The sequence below is a fragment of the Pelodiscus sinensis genome, chromosome 13 (genome assembly GCF_052426305.1).
Source record: "Pelodiscus sinensis isolate ZL-2025 chromosome 13, ASM5242630v1, whole genome shotgun sequence".
Lineage (NCBI taxonomy): Eukaryota > Metazoa > Chordata > Testudines > Trionychidae > Pelodiscus > Pelodiscus sinensis.
The window spans coordinates 29,780,238-29,800,547 of record NC_143064.1 but is presented as its reverse complement, the minus strand read 5'-3'; positions in this window follow the sequence as shown (position 1 = coordinate 29,800,547).

Sequence of the window (20,310 nt, the reverse complement as noted above, 5' to 3'; positions counted from 1 at the left end):
GAAAACAAAATGGGACGTGCAGGCTGAAGGGACCAGGGATTCAATGGGTTGCCCTGCTCTGTTATCTTGGGACTCTGTTTACTCCAAGATTGAACTGGGATCTGCAAGTTCTGAACAGCTGGGAAAGGAGCAGGCATGGCTAGCAGCTCCTCTGCAGCTTTGGGGGGGGTGATGCAATTCAGGAGGCTTGTGCATGTTAATGATTATTAATGCCTTTGGGTTTGGGATGTGGGGTTTATCAAGGAATTGTATGTATTCCTAAAAGGACTGCATGAGATAGGTTTGGCTGCCCCAGGAGCATTGTTCAGGACCTGAGCTGGTGTTTAAAGTCTGATCAGATTGCTGTGCTTGATTTATGATTCATTATATCTTGCAGTTAATGAGCAACGAGAGGTCAGCTAGGCTATGGTGGGGTGAGATCACTGCCAGGATGACTCCAGAGAGGTCAGATTGAGGTGTGTGCGCAGACTAAAACTCTACACACTGAGCAGGGTTCTCTCCTATGCGAATGAATTCTGTGTTTCTGTATCTTCAAGAGCTGAAGGGTTTCTTAAACAGAGAACGGGAAGTACTTGGCTCTCATTTGGACAAAAACATTTTACGTAGGTCACAGTGCACCCCATCATGCCGTAGAAAGAACTCCAGAATGTAATCAGACTGAACATTCTTAGGCTGTTGGAAGCATGTACAAAAACAAGTGTAACCCACACATCTGAGCTATGTCTGCAATACTGAGTTTTTGTGGAAAAATGGCTGGTTTTCCGCAAAAAACTTGCAGAGCGTCCACACCTCAAGCGCGTTCTTGCGCAAGAGAATCAAAAGAACAGAGGGGCTTTTCTACAATTGGTATTCCTCTTTCGACGAGGAATAATGCCTTTTTGCAAAAGAGTACTTTCGCAAAAAGGTGTGTGTGGACTGGGAAGAGGGGTTTTTTTACGCAAAAAGAGGAAAAAGCACAGGTGCCTTGGTGGCCATTGTGTCTATAGCAATCAGAGCTTACTTTCAAGAGAGCGTCCATGCAGTCTGGATGTTCTCTTTCATAAAAGTGCATCGCTTTTTTAATGCGCTTTTGCAATGTGGACGCGCTCTTGCGCAAGAAGTTTTTGCGGAAGACCTCTTCTGATAAAAACTTCTTGCACAAAAAGCCTGCAGTCTAGACGTAGCCCAAGTGTAGTTCACTGTCCCATGCAGTGGCAGTAAGACCACAGCAACAAATAAAAACAAGAGACCTCTATAGCATGAACTGAAAAGCAGTTGGCTTTTAGCTCAAAGGATAGAGGTTCCTAAACTAAGATTCAGAGGTCCCAGGTTCAAATCCACCTGGTGATGGTTACACAAGCATTATACGTATTTATAGACGGGGAAACTGAGGCACAGAGCAGGACTATTGCTTAATTAAGCTCACAGCTAGTCTGTACCAGAGCCAAGGACAGAACTCAGATCTCCTGAGACTATTCCTTATCTTGACTACAATGCTGTCCTTTCTTCTGGTCACATGGACTGTAGGCACCCCACAGAACTATAAAATGTGGGATGAGGGTTGTGCAGGGAATGAAATCCATTACTGCTGCCCCAGGAGGGGATGAACATCTGTTTCTGGGTGACTAGCAGATTCCTGATACTATTAATTCAAAAAAGTCCTCAATCTCTGAGTGGAGGCAATGCGAGGGAACACTAAAGGGAATTTTAATAATAATAATGATGGAGGTGTAAATCAACTTAGATTTATTAACTCTCCTGGACTATGGTCATTAGCACCCACTAAGAATTTAACCCAGTGTGTCCAAATACTGGGGTTATCCACTACCGGGTACCCTAAGGGGAATTGTACAGAGCAAAAGTAAGAAATTGCAGTTTCTAACAGAGAACAGTAGAGGGAGCTGGAGGACAGCGTCAAGGATGGACAGACAAGCTGTTTCAGGCCTGAAACAAATGGGAATTTGCTCAAGTAAAGAATGCAGTTTAATCCTAGTGGCTGCTCACTCACACCCTGCCCTGCCTTTGCACAAGCTCAGCCATAATAGTAGAGGCTGCACAGGCAGGAGCTCAACTTGCCTACCTTGTAACATTTGAAAATGTACTGTTGTTTCATTTTCCTTTGGAATAAAAAGTAAACTTTTCAGAATTTTCCCAGAAAAGTAAATCTGCTTCCTGGCACATTCCTTCCCACCCCCTCCCGCCCCAAGTTGTGGATCCTGATTCCTGAGCATTCTGGGATCCCCAACTCAGAAGCTGTTCACATTCAGAGGCTGTGGAACCAAGCAGGCAAATTGGCAGGCTATTTGCTTGATTCAAAACCTGCCCGGCACACAGGGATCCGGCTGAACTCTGTCTGGGGTTTGTCTGAATTTTGTTGAAATCAAACCATCTACACAAAAAGGTTCAATTTTCATCGGCTGACAAAAAGATGTTTTGGCAGAAGTTTTCTAACAAACTCGGAGTGCAAATGCCTCCTGTGAAGCGATACACTTCATACCACAAAAGCTAAAGCAAGAATTACATTTCCTTGCCTGTAGAAGGAGAGAGGGAAGAGAGATAGAAATGTAGCCGTGTTAGTCTGGGGTAGTTGAAGCAAAATGCAGGACAATGTAGCACTTTAAAGACTAACAAGATGGTTTATTAGATGATGAGCTTTCGTGGGCCAGACCCACTTCCTCAGATCAAATAGTGGAAGAAAGTAGTCACAACCATATATACCAAAGGATACAATTTAAAAAAATGAACAAATATGAAAAGGACAAATCACATTGCAGAACAGAAGGAGGATGCGGGGGGGTGGGAAGGGGGAGGAAGGAAGGTAAGTGTCTGTGAATTGCTGATATTAAAGGTAGGGAGAGTGGGATGTTTGTGAGTTAATGGTATTACAGGTGATAATTGGGGAAACTGTCTTGAAGAGGGAAGAGAGAGAACGCTAGTGATCAGGCCATTGGGAGGTGGTGAGAGGAAGGGAAGGATGGATTAGTGACTAGGGAGAGAAAGCTCAATAGGAAGTACAGGGCAGGGGAGAAGTAGTGACCCTTTTGCGGACACACTGCACAGGGAGGGATAGCCTGGTTTTGATTTTAGTGACCCTTGTGGCCTTTGTAGCCCAGGGCCCTGTGATAGATATTTAACAGGCTGTCTGGCTTAGGGATCCCTTTTGTGCAATGGCTCATGTCAGTCCAGAGAATACAGTCACTGCAGGAGGAGAGTGACTGTACCTCACAGGGTGAGGAAGGCCTGGATGACTCTGAGTGGCTCTGGTACAGGGAGGTGGGTTCTGAGTGTGGGGTGGCTCATCCAGAAATGTGCCTTCATCCAGCACTGGGTGGGCAGGCACAACATGTCTAGAACTCTACTGTGAGGATCGTGGTGGACAGCTCTGTGCTCCTAGCAGAATGGACCACCAGGCCAAGCTTATCAGTGCAGGAAACAGAGTTTTCTCAGGGGCTGGATTGAGATTAAGGACCATCCCAAATCTCACCCTCTTCCATTCCAAATGCTGGGCACATTTCTTTAATCTGCCTTCTCCAACATAAGAATAGGTGGTGTGTACATTTACAAAAATCCTGCATCACAAACCATTCTGCTGCACACACAATTTTTCATCTAGGGAGAGGTTGCAAAAGAGAATGAATTTTATGTGACAGATGTTAATCTCATTGCTTAATGCATTTCTGGAAAATGTTAAGACACAATGGTGGGGAGGGCAGAATCAGAGTCTGTATAGAATAGAATATTCAGGAGGTAGCCTTGTTAGTCTGTACAGGATAAACTTAAAAAACTACAAATGGTCTGGTAGCACTTTATAAACTAACAAAACATATAGATGGTGTCATGAGCTTTTGTGAGCACAGCCCACTTCTTCAGAAACTCCGGTCATCTGAAGAGGTGGGCTGTGCCCACGAAAGCTCATGACACCATCTACATGTTTTGTTGGTCTATAAAGTGCTACCAGACCATTCGTTGTTAGATGCTGGAACAGCCTCTTCAATACAGCTGCTGTCCAAAGTGTCCCAACTACCTGTCACAGAAATGTGGGCTCATCCTGACATCATGCTCTTGTGCCCTGTGGGCTGGCAATAGGCAGTCACTGCTGAAAGAAGTTACCACAAGCCACACTAAATACACATGCATATGCACATAGGCTCCCAACTCAGCTGTGGGTAACGGGTCTGTCTCCTGGCCCCTTCTCCAATTAAGAAGGACTGATTGTAACAACTGCACCCCTTGGGATGAGTTCATATCCCTCTGCCGAGGGCAGCTATTAATGTTGCTTGGTTAGAGGGAGGGCCATGCATGTGTTTGGGTGGGGGGAAAGGACTAAGGTAAGTTCTCTACATGCAATAAATCTCTGCTGTTATGTCTCATTTCATGCGTCTGCCAGTGGCAAAGGCACGGGCACATCTACCCTTCTTTCCAAGCCTGGTCTGCATCAAGAGCTGTGGAGGAGGCTGAGCCTTTTAAGGGTCTCGCCATAGCTTGAACTCACCTCCAGTCCCTCTGAGTTACTCTGTGTGGGTGAGCAAGCTGCACCCTGCTTAGGCTGATAGCACTGTTGAGGGTAGAGATGTAAAATCCCAGTTAAAAAGTTAACCAATTAAACAGAATATTAAACATGTTTAACTGGCATCCCGTGGGCAGGGGCCTGTGGCATGGCATGGTGGGCCAGGCTGAGCTGCTGGTTAACCGGTTACTCATGAGCATCACCCAGTAAGGTGGTTATGACTGAGGAACCAGTTGACCAGTTATCTGTTAACATACCTAGTTGAGGGAAGAGCACAGGACTCATGTTTCTGCCTTTAGGCTTTCTAAAGGATACTAACATGATCACAGTGACATGCTGCTCTAGCCACCCTTGCTCCTTCTCCAGGGCTGTGTCTGGAGGGCCCATCAACTTTGATTTGTGCCTTCCAGTTTATATTACAGCAACCCCTGACCCTTGGCCCTGACCCAGCAAGGTGGTGAGGTAGGACTGGCATCCCTTGGCTGGGGAACAGATGCTCACTGCATGCTTTGGACAGAGATGGTCATGAATCATTGCCCCAGAAGGAAACTGCAGGCCTGAGCCATGTGAGGACATGCAGTGGCCTTACTTGCCTTGGCCTCAGAGAGACAGTGCTTGGAGGTCCCTCGCCATGGGAAAGGGGCACTGCCTTTCTGTTTGCATTAGAAAGCATCTTTAGAATAACTCCTGTTGAGTTATCAGATGATGCTGGAACTCCTTGTGTGCAGGTTCTGCAACCTCTGGGTTCCACCACAAGCAGTGCCACTCACTTCCACTCTGCAGGCTGGAAGAATATGTCTGCAGCTAAGATGCTGAGACCTCCTATTTTAGTCCGATAGCTACGCAGTGAATCACACAGGGCATTTGCCTCCTCAAACTGGTGCTTTCTTTCACAGCAAAAGACGCTTTAACCTCAGACTGTGATTTAGCCAGCTCTCCCAAACTAAGCAGCATTCAGGCAATCCAACACTTGGATGGGAAATCTCCAAGGAAAGCACAAGTATTGCTGCAAGTGGTGTTTGTAGGTACTCTTCCCTCTCTGTTGCGCCTAACCCCCAGCCAATGTTCCCTGTCATTTTTTCCATTCATGTGCAGAATATGCTGATGTGCACCACCAATAAAAACACATTGTGCCAGCTGTGGGAGGCTGTGGGCACTCTGCTAATCAGCTGGGCGGCATTTGAATCTCTCCTGGGTGACTGACCAAGGCTGTGTCTAGACTACATGCCTCTGTCGGCAGAGGCATGTAGATTAGACAGATCAGCAAAGGCAAATGAAGCCGCGATTTAAATGATCGCGGCTACATTTACATTTACATGGCTGCTGCGCTGAGCCGACAAACAGCTGATCAGCTGTTTGTCGGCTCGCCGCTAGTCTGGACGTTCCCCCTGTCGACATCAAAGCCCTTTGTTGGCAGCCCCGTTATTCCTCGTGGAATGAGGTTTACCAGGGCTGCCGACAAAGGGCTTTGATGTCGGCAGGGGAGTGTCCAGACTAGCGGCGAGCCGACAAACAGCTGATCAGCTGTTTGTCGGCTCAGCGCAGCAGCCATGTAAATGTAAATGAAGCCGCGATCATTTAAATCGCGGCTTCATTTACCTTTGCTGAACAAACAAATCTACATGCCTCTGCCGACAGAGGCATGTAGTGTAGACGTACCCCAAGTGTCAGCTTACAGGGAACACTGCCCCTAATGCTCCAGCAAAGTGCTGCAGCGATACCATCTTTAATGTGCAAAGACAACCAGGGTCCTATTCATGAAGGATTTTATGGCACTTACAAAAATCAGGGTGAGTTCAGCATTATGGCCAGTTGTTATTTATACTGTGGGGTGTTCCCATTGCAGTAGGCACTGTACAATCATAATAGAAGGGACACACCCAGCCCTGCAGGATATACAATCTAATAAAACTCTAATTGCATAATTACATTCCTTGGTGCATGTGTCACAAGGAGGGGGCAAGAGGGTTTTCAGAGCAATTTTGTCTTCAGAATGAAAAGAAGGCATCAAGTATTTTGTTGGCTTTACAAATGTCACAATCCAGCCTGGTAGGTGAAGAGGGAGCTTGTTAGAAATCACTGTCGAATTGCCTGTGGGTGGGAAGGTGTAGCTCTGCTCCTACACCCAGCTTCATGTCTGGCAGGAGCAAAGTGTGAGTGTGGGGGATGCCTCCAGAGAGAGGCCCCTTCTGTGCTAGCACAGGCATTCTCTCCTGGAAGCAAGCCTGTGCCCGAAGGGCCTCACTTTGTGAATCATAGCTTCAGCCTCTCCCCCTGTCTGTGCAAACACTGTCAACCCCACCATGTAGTACCAACAAAATGCTGCGTGTGATTGTGTCCATAGACCAGTGGGTGGCTCTGGTTTGGCCTGATGCCAGGGTGCTGATGATCACATGAGCATTTTCACGCTAACAAAGTGTATAGTAAATAGCAGCCTCCACTTGGACATGATGTTTGAATTAAATTATTGTTTTATTCTCCATATAAACTGAAGCTTGTTAACATTTGCCTATGGACTGTTTTCATTAGTGAAGTTCTCTAGAATAAGCCATCGTGATGTTGGAAAACAATTATAGAGACCATGTTTGCAAGTCAGACAAGCAAAGAAGATGGTAGGATGGAAAGTAGTTGCTACGATAATACAACAGCTTTGATTTTCTGATATCATGCCTCTTGTACTTAGGGTCACTCAAAGCACTTGGGCTATGCAAAGATCAACTAAAGGGGAGGCTTAAAGCTAATGAGGGGGTAGAAGGGATGGGGCAAGAGAGCTTTCAGAGCAATGGGGCAGCATGAAAAGGGAAGGCCTGTCCTGTAGCTGCAAAGAGTGTCTGGGAGGGAGGAATACATACAGGAGGCTCAGCCTGGAGACATGCAGGGCCCACCTAGATAGCTGTCAGAAAGGAAGAGTGGCACAAGTCCACTACTGGTTCAATACCCAAAAGGGTGATTAGATCGTACAGGTTGAACTTCCCTGGACCAGCACCTTTGGGACTGGAGTGGTCCTGAATTAGGGAATTTGTCAGACATGGGGAGGTCAGACATCCGGGCTCTCCCGGGGCTCCCTTTCTGGCTCCTGCCCCGTGAGAATCTGGAGGCCTGACCTCCAGCCCACCTGCCTGGCTCTGCTGCCTCCAGCCCACTGGTGGGGCTCTGCTCCCTGCCCCCAGCCCTACGTGGGGTGGCAGCTGCTCCCAGGGTTGCCCAGCCCCGGCCCCGTGTGCAGTGGCAGCAGCAGCAGCTGCTTTCGGGGTGCTCTGGCACTGTGCGCGGCAGCAGCATCTGCTCCTGGAGTTCCCCAGCTCTGGCCCCAGCCTCGCGTGGGGCGAGGGGACCCCATGAGCAGTTGGGTGGCAGTTGCTCCCCGGGCTCTTTACTCTCAGGCATTGCCCCTGCAGGCTGCTGCTGACCAGACCTGCTCTGCGCCCAGCTGCTCTCAACCTCTGCGGCTGGGGCTTTATGGTCTAGCACAGACCACAGATGTTACCAGACTAGGAAGTCTCAGATGAGAGAGGTGCAACCTATAGTTGGTTTGAATTCTATTTCAGTTTAGTTTCAGTTTATCTTCTGGGAAATCCTGAGCAACTTCTGACCTTTCTTTGGATGATGTCAATGCTGCACATGACACTGACACTGCACTTAAATGGCAGTTATGATGGTCTCCTAAAAGGAACAATATTCCAGGCTATTGTAAATGCAACATCCGTCTTCTTTTTTTCCCTCCTTTCACCATCCCACCTAATATTCTCTGGAATGGACTATCCATACATGGCAGGTGCAGAAGCTCTGCTGTGAGGCAGATCTGGGAGAATAATGTAGGTTATCCAAGCTATTGATAAGGGCTGCTTCAGCCTCAGTTTTCTACCTATGTGTACTGTGAGCCCAGAATATGGAATCAGGCTTCTTTCTGAGCAGTGATCCACTTCCAAATGCTTCTTTCCTCGGAAAAAACATAATTCACTAACTAGCTGGAATCTTTTGTATAAGTGTCTGAAGCCAAAGCAATACCCAAAGCAGTGACTGTTGGACAGAGAAATGGGCATCAGGGAGGGTGTGTGAATGGTTAGCAATATGTTTGAAGAGAAAGTGCGTGAGACTGGTACCCAATTTTCCACAATAGGCAGTTGTTTAAAGGTCAAGTACATTTTTCAGCATGTTGTGCTCTTAAATCAGATGTAGTTCCATAGCAAAGGGATTTGGAAGGAGTGAAAAGCCCTGTGAATTGGCTGCTTTACTCTCTGCTCTACAGAGTTCCAGGGCCTGTGGGAGAGATTTGAGTGTAATAGAGTCAGAAAACAACTTGTGTTTTTTCCCTTTCAGATTTCTGTTGCATTACTATAAAAAAAATAAACTCAAACCCCTACAACTGACCTGACTGTCCAGGCAGGTACCCTTTACCCCCAACCATGAATCATCAGCTGATAGGAGTATCCTGTACAACTGTGAGAGATATGACAGCTTGTTCTGTTTTTGTGCTTGGCTGTTTACCCTTTAAATGCTGCACTCTGTGGCAATCTTGGTAGGAAAGGCACAGTTTCTTGAGAGTGACATTTCACATTCCTCAGAACAATGGAAAAGATATTTATTTTAGATTTGTGTGAAAGTTCTTCCCAAGATGCAAATGTCCCTTTCTTAGGACTTTATGATTCAATAGACTCCCTTGTTTTAAGAACATATAGAAGGTGGGTCTAGTGCATAAGGCACTGGCTTGGGACTAAGGAGTCTCCCTACTCTGCCACAGACTTTCTGTGTGACCATGGACATGTCACCTGGCCTCTTTGTGTTTCATTTTCCCACCTGTAAAATGACAATACCAGGCCTTCCCTATCTCAAGATAACTAGATTGATTGTCAGTTGTCCAGTTACTATGGTGACAGAGGCCATACAAGTAAATAAGAGATGGTATAGTGATTAATTTCCCATCCTGTGTCACTGAGGCCAACTCTCTCTGGGATGCTGCCTCTCAGTGGGGGTCAGACTTCTACAATAAAATACAAGAGAGTCCTGTACATCTTTTGAGGCCTAACTCCCAGGTGCCTGGACTGCACTAGCTCTCAACTATCATTTCTTCCATGATTGGTCCAGTTCCAGTGTTAGAACCAATGGTGGAAGTGGTTCTAGTGTAGAAAGGATTGCAGACATTTGTACAATCTGATGTCTCTAGACCTGCCTGGAGGAAGGTAATAATGATAGTGTGGTAAAAAAAAAGCCTATGTCTTACATCACACTCTCTACATCAATGCCATTGCTTGCCCAGCAGGGGAAGAAGGTTGGAGATTTATGTACCCAGATTTATGATAGGAATAGCACAATCGTGTCTAATCCACTAACACATACTGAGTCAGATAACAAATTATTGGTCCTAGGATAGAGAACATCCCTAGAACCAATAATCACACTGTATCACACAGTCCATGTAAGTTTGATGGCAGCCAAATCTGCGTCTCTAAATCCCATTGATCCCCTATGTTTTCCTCATGATATATACACTGTATTTAGGAAATGAGAGAAGAATAGTAGGGGAGGGACCAAATTCAGCTAAAGTCAATGACAAGAGTGCAAGAGTTGTATTTGGACAAGGAGTTAGTCACAAATAGGGCCTTGAGGAAGGCATTGACCTCAGAACTTTAAGAGCAGCTGCTATTTCAGAGCCCTGGCTACCACAAACTACACTGAGGAGTTAGCGAGTATTGGGAAAGAAAATGTCCCTACTTCAAGTTCAATTGCAATTTGCTATTGACATCATTAAAAATCTGCTATCATGAGCTTCTGCATTTTTTTTCTTGACTACAAATGTCATTTCTGGAATGAAAAGGGGAAAGGATCTTTTGCAAGTTGTTTGCATAGTGCAAATGGGAGCCCAAATCAAAGAAGATGTGAACAAATAAGCAGGGAGGGTCTATTTTAGCTATGAGCATTTCCATTCCTTTTGTGTCTAGATGCCCATGATTGGATGGGAGGAACAACTGGGGAGCACAGTTCCCTCTGGGGCACTGCAGTTGTGGTTCTGATTCTGTGTGTGCAATACTGAAGCTCCAAATGCCTCAGAAAACTCTGGTCTTAATGGGCTGCTCATATAGTGCCATTTGGGAGCCAGTTTTAACTCCTTCATGATAGAAAGGTGACACCCCCGCTATGCTGGGCTTCTCCCCTCCCAATCAAGGAATCATATAGGAGAGGAATTAAGGAAGAAACAAAATCTAAATCTTTGAGTTCCTCTCCATTCTGCTTCTCAATACAGGCAGTCCCCGGGTTACGTACAAGATAGGGACTGTAGGTTTGTTCTTAAGTTGAATTTGTATGTAAGTCAGAACTGGTACAGATTGTAGGGGAAACTCTAGCCAAACATTTCTCCAGAGCTCAGTTTTATTCTCCCACACCTCACTTCCCTCAGTCCTTTATTCTCAAGCTGAGGTGTCTGCTGAGAAAAGCCGCTTCGCGTCTCCCTGGTCTGCTGGGGAGAAGCAGCTAGTGTGGGGTTGCCTCACCCCGTTTGTAAGTAGGGATCTGATATAAGTCGGATCCATGTAACCTGGGGACTGCCTGTACTACAAGGTGCCTCCACATCCATTTCCCTTAAAGTATCTCTTCTTTATTCACAAGAAAAGAGTGAGATGGGAAGACCTTGGAGGCCAGTAACCTCCCTGCTACCCTTTCCATCAAGAATAGACCATTAAGGTCCATGCTGATTAGCATGATCATTGTAAACACTCAAATCCCTCTAGATGGGTGTCTGTCCATTTGGATGCTGGGCCCTTCCTGGTATTGTCCTCCTCCTCCTTTACTTGAGTGTAAACATGGAGTTCACTGGTGTGCTGCTTTCAGGTAATTCATCTGGGATCAAGCAACTCCTTGGCACTGACAATGGAGGATGAAAGCACAGAGTATCTGAAGCACAGAACATGTGTGCAATATCCTAACTGTGCCTGTGCAGCCCAGCATATGGACTCTGGGGAGGCATTATTCTCTCCAGAGTTGGGAGATTTATTGCTGCTTTCCCAACATCTTTCTAAAAAAAAATCAGGTTTAGAAAATAACCAACCTGAACACCCAGTAGCTGACATCTGAACTAAAGAGGAGGGTTGTGACTTTGAAACTACCCACCCCAGAGAAAATCCCTTGTTTTCTACAGAGAAACCCTGCCATCAGAGAGAGAGGCAAGCTTCCCCAATCATGCGGATCTCTTGGTCTTTATGCAAACACTCTGACATCCGAAAACTGTGCAGGCAGCAATCAGATTGAGACAGGAGACCTGTTACCCAAAATAAGGGTGAGCCCCTTCACCCTTCTCCCAAAAAACATGGTGGTGCTCAGTTCCCTTTTTCCCACATACGTGATGAGGAGTCACATACAAAAGTGACAGCAAATAACATTCTTTCAACTGCTTCCTACCCCTGTTTTTCAATGTGTTTCTGGTTTTGACCCCATAATGCTAAGCAGCAGGATGGCAGCATGGCCAACTAACTGCCCCTCCTCACACATATCAGTCAGGGTATATTGTACACAGGATCTTTCTCTGAGGCTTTCGGCCCTCATGGGCTGGAGTCCTGAATTTTGGTCCGAATTCCCACACAAAATAGAAACACTCCTGGACTGCCCTCCCCTGTGCTTTCTATCCACATTACACTGCAGACTCAGTCAGTGTTTCAAATATAGCCTTGGGTGCATTGTTTCACATATTGATGTCCATTTGCCAAAGTCAATATGATCCTGGCTGCTTGCGTGGCCAAGTTTCAGTGCCAAAAATCCTCCAAACCTTTATCAACAGGTCGGAAATAAATAATGTCAGAAAGATAAAAAGAGTAAATACAGCTCCAGCTATTTTATTTCAGAAAATGTTTGCACAACAAATGCACCCATTTCGCTTGGATGATGAATCAGCTGCCAGTGGCTGGGTGTGGCTATGTGTGTGTTGAGATAGAGAGAGGGGGCAGCGTGGTACCTGTTCAGTAGCTCAGCTGCGGATAATTTGTTGACAAATTGGCCTGGAGTTTGGACTCTCTGTACATACTCCAGTTTCACCTGCAGTCACAGAGATTCAGATTCATCAATGTTTGAAAGCACTTTTAGATCCCTGGACAGAACTGATAGGGAGAGAAGATTGTAATTTAGTCTGACTTCCCATCCTGAGATGTACCAAGTCATAGTCTTGTACAGTCATCATTCTGTTATTCAGTCACCAACTTTGCGGTGTAGTATCTGGAATGGCCAATCTGATCTGAAGCACTCTTTGTTTAGCCAATCCTTAGCCTCACCCCTATGGGTGGAGTGGGAAATCAGTTCAGCCTAATGGCTGTGTAGGACAGCAAGTTGAATTACATCTATTTTGTTATTGGTTACTTCATCTAACATTGCTAAAATTGGATGCCTACATTTAGGCATCTACATCCACATTAAGCACTTAGCTACAATGGTCTGGTTTCCTAAAGGCCTGAGCACCCACAACTGCCACTGAGGACAAGGCGAGCTGTGGCTGCTCCACACCTCTGAAAATCCAGTGTCTTATTCAGTGCTTAGCACCCAAGTTTGACAACACTGGCCTTTGTATTTCTGCAATTCATCTCAGGGAAGAAAGACTGTTAATTAGGGGTATCGTTTGCTATGGGACAAGTGGGAAGCTGCTTCAGAGCTTGGTTTGCCCTCCCAGATTTTTTAGAGGTAAATGTACTTAATTACGTCATTCACTTTTTGTTCCCCTACATTTGGAGGATAATATAATATATAATGTGCTGAATGCTGACACAACTTTGCATCCCCACCCCATAGAATTTTCCTAAAATGACACTCCTGATATTAATTTTCAGCGATCTGACTGGCTGAGGGACATTCTGCAGGGACAATAGTGCCTAACATAATGATTTATCTTTTCTTTTTATTAACTTTGCTTTTTCTTTCTCTCTTAGCATCTGGCCACATGTGCTCTGTCACTGCTCCTGCTGCCAGCAGAGTCTCTGAGCCCAGAGACCATGTGTGCCCTGCTAATTGGCCATGATGAATGAGAGAAGGAGTGGAAGTGTGGCTCAGGTCCCAGAATAGGGCCTAGGTGTGACAGTGACAGATGGGTCTCTCTGGACCAAGTGGGGAGGGCAGTCTAGCCTGCTTATATAGATACAGCCTTTGGGGACATGGAGAAGAGATTCCACAAAAGCATCAACCTCCTTGCCCCCCATGACCCTCTTTGGGACAGACAAGAACAAAATCCAATTTGCAATGGCAGGTTGTTAACACTGAAAAGATAATTTTCCAACTCATTTCTAGCTCTCGCTCATCTCTGAAGCAACCAGTTTTGTTAATTAACCTCTTGGTACCCAGCCAATGATATGCATTGCAAGGCATCCCCTTTTACAGCATTAGAAAAGAATAGCTGCACACTCCATTTTCCTCAGTCCCTTTTTCTGAGAGTTCAAGGAACCAATGAGTTGCTGTGTCTTTTGGAAAAGAAGATTTCCTCTAACTCAGTAAGCTAAATTCTCAGCTGGGGCGGGGGCAAAGTGGGAGGAGACTTGTCTCCATGCTCCCAGAAGGGGTGGAGACTCGGGTGGAAGGGGCGGGATTGGAGCAGCCAGCCCTCAGTTCTGCCCAAAGCACACTGTGCACGCTAACCCTCAGCCATTCCTCAGCACTGCCTGGAGTGCACCATGTAGTGTTCTGGGGGTGCTTTAAAGGGCCTAAGGCTCTGGCTGATGCCACTGCCACATAGAGTTGCCAGATGGTTTAACCAAAAATACCAAACACCGCCCCCCCCAAAATCACCGGGGAAAAAAATTCTGCTGAGAAAAAAAAGGGGGGGGGGGGAGACCAAAGTTGTAAAGTTGTTGAAAAAAAAAGGACCCGAGAGTTGTTAAGCAAAAAATAAAAAAATAAATAAATAAACCCCCATTGTGGCCCCTTTAAGAAACACTTTTGAGTCTTTTTGGCCTTAACAGGCTGCCAGCAGCCACCCGCCATCTTGCCTCCCTGCACTGGGCCGGACAACTCCCCTGCAGAACCCGGTAAGCACTTTAGGTATCCGGTATTTTCTGAATTTTTTTACTGGACAGGAGGCGAAAATACCGGACACCTGGCAACCCTACTGCCACAGTAGCAGCAGTAGCAGCAGGGTAAACTGCCCCCTTTGGCCCCACCTGTTAGTGGGCCTGTCCTAAGCTGATATAAATTGGTATAATTGTAATGAAGTCAATGGAGCCGTGCTGATTTGCAGCAGCTGAGGATGTGGCTCTCCATTTCTTTACTCTCCTGTTGGACCCATGTCAGGGTTTTCATATATTCCAAGGCCCAAAGAGACCATTGTGATCACCCACTCTGACCTCCTGGATAACACAGGCCAGAGAACTTCCCCCACATCGTTCCTAGATCTTTTAGAAAAGCATCCATCTTGATTGAAATACAGGCAGTCCCCGGGTTACATGGATCCGACTTACATCGGATCCCTACTTACAAACGGGGTGAGGCAACCCCGCACTAGCTGCTTCCCCCCAGCAGACCAGGGAGATGCGAAGCTAGCGCCCCCCACAGCAGACCAGGGAGACGCGGAGCAGCTTTTCTCAGCAGACACCTCAGCTCGAGAATAAAGGACTGAGGGAAGTGAAGTGTGGGAGAATAGAACTGAGCTCTGGAGAAATGTTTGTCTAAAGTTTCCCCTACAATATGTACCAGTTCCGACTTACATACAAATTCAACTTAAGAACAAACCTACAGTCCCTATCTTGTACGTAACCCGGGGACTGCCTGTATTGTCAATGGAGGACAATCCACCACAATCCTAGGTAAATTATTCCAATGATTAATTAGTCTGATCATTTTCAGTCTGAATAATTTATTTCCTATTTTCAGTCTGAATTCGTCTAGCTTTAACTTCAATCCATTGGATTGTGTTGTACCATTCTCTGTAGGATGTCCATATTTCTGAATGTGGGGCCCCTGGTAAGATGACTTATATTCACACAAGTTCAATAGCAATCAATCGGAACAATGCAGTGCAAACATTTAAATTAACATCGAGTTGACTGAGCCCTTGTTAAAAAGAAATACTGTGTAACTGGAGTCTTTTTTATTTACCTTCTTATCTTTAACATTTGCATGGAAAGAGGTGATGGCCATACATTCCCGTACACCTCTCTCACACAGAGATGTAATGACTGACCATCCTGACCCAGCCCCGGTTACCCAGTGCTCTCCACCCTCCATGTCTGGCTGGACCCCTGGGATGGACTCACCTTTCCAGGGATGCAGCACCACATTTTCTCAAGGCAACCTGTGGGGGACATGCAGGGTCACAGGCCTTCCTCCCCAGATTTCTGTGAAGGTTCACACCAGACCTTTTGGAACTGTGTGAAAAGGAAGAGAAGGGAGCTGCTTCCAGCTGAAGGAGGGCAAAGGTCAGGGTAGGGATATGGAGCATATGACCTATGAGGAGAGGCTGAGAGAATTGGGTCTGCAGAAGCGAAGAGTGAGGGGGGATTTGATAGCAGCCTTCAACTTCCTGAAGGGAGGTTCCAAAGAGGATGGAGAAAGGCTGTTCACAGTAGTGACAGACGGCAGGACAAGGAGCAATGGTCTCAAGTTGTGGTGGGAGAGGTCTAGGTTGGATATTAGGAAAAACTATTTCACTAGGAGGGTGGTGAAGCACTGGAATGGGTTACCTAGGGAAGTAGTGGAGTCTCCATCCCTAGAGGTGTTTAAGTCTCGGCTTGACAAGGCCCTGGCTGGGTTGATTTAGTTGGGATTGGTCCTGCCTAGAGCAGGGGCTGGACTTGATGACATTCTGAGATCTCTTCCAGCTCTATGGTTCTATGATTCTATGATTCTATGACCTGGTCAGTGTTTTTCCAGAGGTCATCTCTTCCCTCCTTCATGCTGGATCCAGTCAGCAGTAGAACCCTCCAGTAGTGATGGGGAGGGACAGACAGAAAATATGAACATAAGAACATAAGAACGGCTGTACTGGGTCAGACCAAAGGTCCATCTAGCCCAGTAGCCTGTCTGCCAACAGTGGCTAGTACCAGGTTCCCCAGGACGGGTGGACCAAAGACAATGATCAAGCGATTTGTTTCCTGCCATCCTTCTCCAGTCTCTGACAAACAGAGGCCAGGGACACCATGGCTGTGTCTACACTGCACCCCTTTTCCAGAAAAGGGATGCAGATTAGACACATCGGAATAGCAAAATCCGCGGGGGATTTAAATATCCCCCGCGGCATTTGCATTTACATGGCTGCCGCTTTTTTCCGGCTTGGGGATAAGCTGGAGAAAAGCGGCAGTCTAGACGTGATTCTCCGGAAAATAAGCCCTTTTCCGGAGGATCTCTTATTCCTACTTTCAAGGGACCAGACTGGCGGCTCCCAGGAGCCTGCCCAGGGCCGCAAGATCGTGGACCTCATCCAGTTTTGGGGGGAGGTCTCCAACGTCCACGACCTCCGCACTAGGCACAGGAAAGTGGCCGTCTAGGGAAGGATAGCTGCCAGCCTGGCCACCAAAGGCCACATGCAAACCCAAGAGCAGGTTTGCATGAAAATCAAGGTGGTCCAGTGAGACCCCTGACCCTGAGCCCTGAGCTTAGAACATAAGAACATAAGAATGGCTGTACTGGGTTAGACCAAAGGTCCATCTAGCCCAGTAGACTGTCTGCCGACAGCGGCCAACACCAGCTACCCCGGAGGGGATGGACCGAAGACAATGACCAAGCCATTTGTCTCGTGCCATCCATCTCCAGCCTTCCACAAACAGAGGCCAGGGACACTGTTCCTACCCCCTGGCTAATAGCACTCCATGGACCCAACCTCCATGACTTTATCTAACTTCTCTTTAAACTCTGTTATAGTTCTAGCCTTCACAGCCTCCTGTGGCAAGGAGTTCCACAGGTTGACTATTTGCTTTGTGAAGAAGAACTTTCGCTTATTAGTTTGAAACCTGCTACCCTTCCATTTCATTTGGTTTCCTCTAGTCCTTCTATTATGGGAACTAATGAATCACTTTTCTTTATGCACCCTCTCCACATCACTCATGCTTTTATAGACCTCTATCATATCCCCCCTTAGTCTCCTCTTTTCCAAACTGAAAAGTCCCAGTCTCTTTAGCCTCTCTTCATATGGGACCTGTTCCAAACCCCTGATCATTTTAGTTGCCCTTTTCGGAACCCTTTCCAAGGCCAAAATATCTTTTCTGGGGTGAGGAGATCACATCTGTACACAGTACTGAAGATATGGCGTACCATAGTTTGATACTTCCCCTCCTCCTTCTTCCCCTGGCTTCCCCCTTCCAGCTCCCTCTTCCCAGGTTTCTCCCTCCCCTCTCCCACCTTCTCTCTTCCTCTCTCCCACCTCCTTTTCCCAGTCTCCCCAGTGGTTAATCCCCTCCCCAGTTTTGTTAAAGAGAGTTTCTATTTTTGAACACACGTGTCCTTTATTTTTTACATCAGGAATGGGGACTAGGGAGGGGTAAGTGGAAGGAGGTGAGGGAGGAATGGGGTACGAGCCCCCGATGGGGAGGACTGGGGTGACTGCGGGCTCCTCGGGGTGGAAGATGTCCTGCAGGGTCTCCTGGATCCTGACAGCCCGCCGATAGAACCTCCCAGATGGCAGCCTGCAGCAAGTGCAGCCGGGCTGATGCCCGAATGCTGCGATGTGCCGAGTGCGGGCACTCAGGGCACTCCAGGACAGGAGTGCTTTGCTGTCCCTCATCGAGGTAGACAAGCAAGCGGGGAACCCTGAGAACTGTCTGTCTGGGGTGGGGGTCGGGTCCCTTTAAGCACAGCCCTCGGCTAGCCTGAGACAGCAGCTCCACGCTCTAAGTCCTAATCTGATGCCCTGCCGGCACTGCTTCCGGCCATCCTTAACTTCGGTTCAGGGTCCACTCAATGTGGACATGCTAGTTCGAATTAGCAAAACGCTAATTCAAATTAGTTTTTTTGGTCTAGATGCACTAGTTCGAATTAGCTTAGTTCGAATTAGTGCTGTAGTGTAGACATACCCCAGGAGAGTTTCTCCCATCAACCCAGTTCAGTGTAGACACTGCAATAAGTCAACCTGAGCTATGTCGACTCCAGTGACATTATTCATGTAGTTGGAACTGTGTAACTTAGGTTGACCTAACTTCACAGTGTAGTAGACCTGTCCATAGAGTTTAAGGCCAGAAGGGACCAGCAGATCATCTAGTCTGATTCCCCAGTGTACCACAAGACACCACCAGCAACCACACAAGAAATGCAGTATCTGAAATTAGACTACAGTTTTACAACCCACATGAGACTAGATAATTATGTGATCCATGGGCAGAATGGTCTGAGGTATTCAAGTGTTTGAGGGCCCCTCACTGGCAAGGAAATGAATAATCCTGGCAAATGACCTGAACCCACTTGCTGCAGAGGAAGAGGGAAAAAAACCCACAAAGTCACTTCCAGTCTGACCTGGGAAAAATTTCTTCCTCACCTCATACATGGCAATCAGAGAGACCCTGAGCATGTGAGCAGCAGCCAGCCAGCTAAGCACCTGAGCCAGACATTGCTCTTCCTGCTAGTGTTAGTCTCCCAATCTGGGTTATCCCCATTCAGTCTCTAGGACTATCAAGCCATCACTAGTTCCTGTGTGATATTTATTTTAAAACAAGAAACAACAAGATTCCCCTTGCTCTCATAAACACCTCCACTTCGGAAGGAAGGAGCAAGGACTGTTGCATAATCACCCCATTCCAAGATTTCAGTACCAGGGAACTTATGAGCCTTTTATCTAACTCCATAGAGCTTGTACTAGCATTTGATTCACTTAAGGACCCTAGATCCTAGATATTGTGATGGAAGGAGCAGGTTAGCTTCTTTTAGCTTGTGATGTGCCAGAGCAGCAGAGCTGACAGCAAGCAGAACCACTTAAGGTGCCAGATGCCTACTGGCTTGGCTTTTGATCTTCCTGCCCTTTGCTTTGCGGTAGTCACACAGAGATGAACAGGAGGGGCCCTGCTTCTCTTTATTCCTATTGCACACATTGATTTATACCTTTTCTTCTTCTTACTGCACTTGCTTACATACTTTCCCACTGCACAGAATCACTCCACACATTCTGTCTGCTTGCCTTGGGCTTTCCCTGCCCTGCTGATAGGCAAAAAGGCATTTTAAAGCTATGGGTGACCAGAGTGTCTTTTCCCTGCTCTACTTTGTGTGATATCATAGAATCATAGAATACTAGGACTGGAAGGGACCTCGAGAGGTCCTCGAGTCCGTCCCCTGCACTCATGGCAGGACCAAATACTGTCTAGACCATCGCTGATAGACACTTATCTAACCTACTGTTAAATATCTCCAGAGATGGGGATTCCACAACCTCCCTGGGCAATTTATTCCAGTGTTTAACCACCCTGACAGTTAGGAACTTTTTCCTAATGTCCAACCTAAACCTCCCTTGCTGCAGTTTAAGCCCATTGCTTCTTGTTCTATCCTCAGAGGCCAAGATCAACAAGTTTTCTCTCTCCTCCTTATGACACCCTTTTAGATACCTGAAAATGGCTATCATGTCCCCCCTCGGTCTTCTCTTTTCTAAACTAAACAAACCCAATTCTTTCAGTCTTCCTTCATAGCTTATGTTCTCTAGACCTTTAATCATTCTTGTTGCTCTTCTCTGGACCCTCTCCAATTTCTCCACATCTTTCTTGAAATGCGGTGCCCACAACCGGACACAATACTCCAACTGAGGCCTAACCAGCTCAGAGGAGAGAGGAAGAATGACTTCTCCTGTCTTGCTCACAACATACCTGTTAATGCATCCCAGATTCATGTTTGCTTTTTTTGCAACAGCATCACACTGCTGACTCATATTCAGCTTGTGGTCCACTATAACC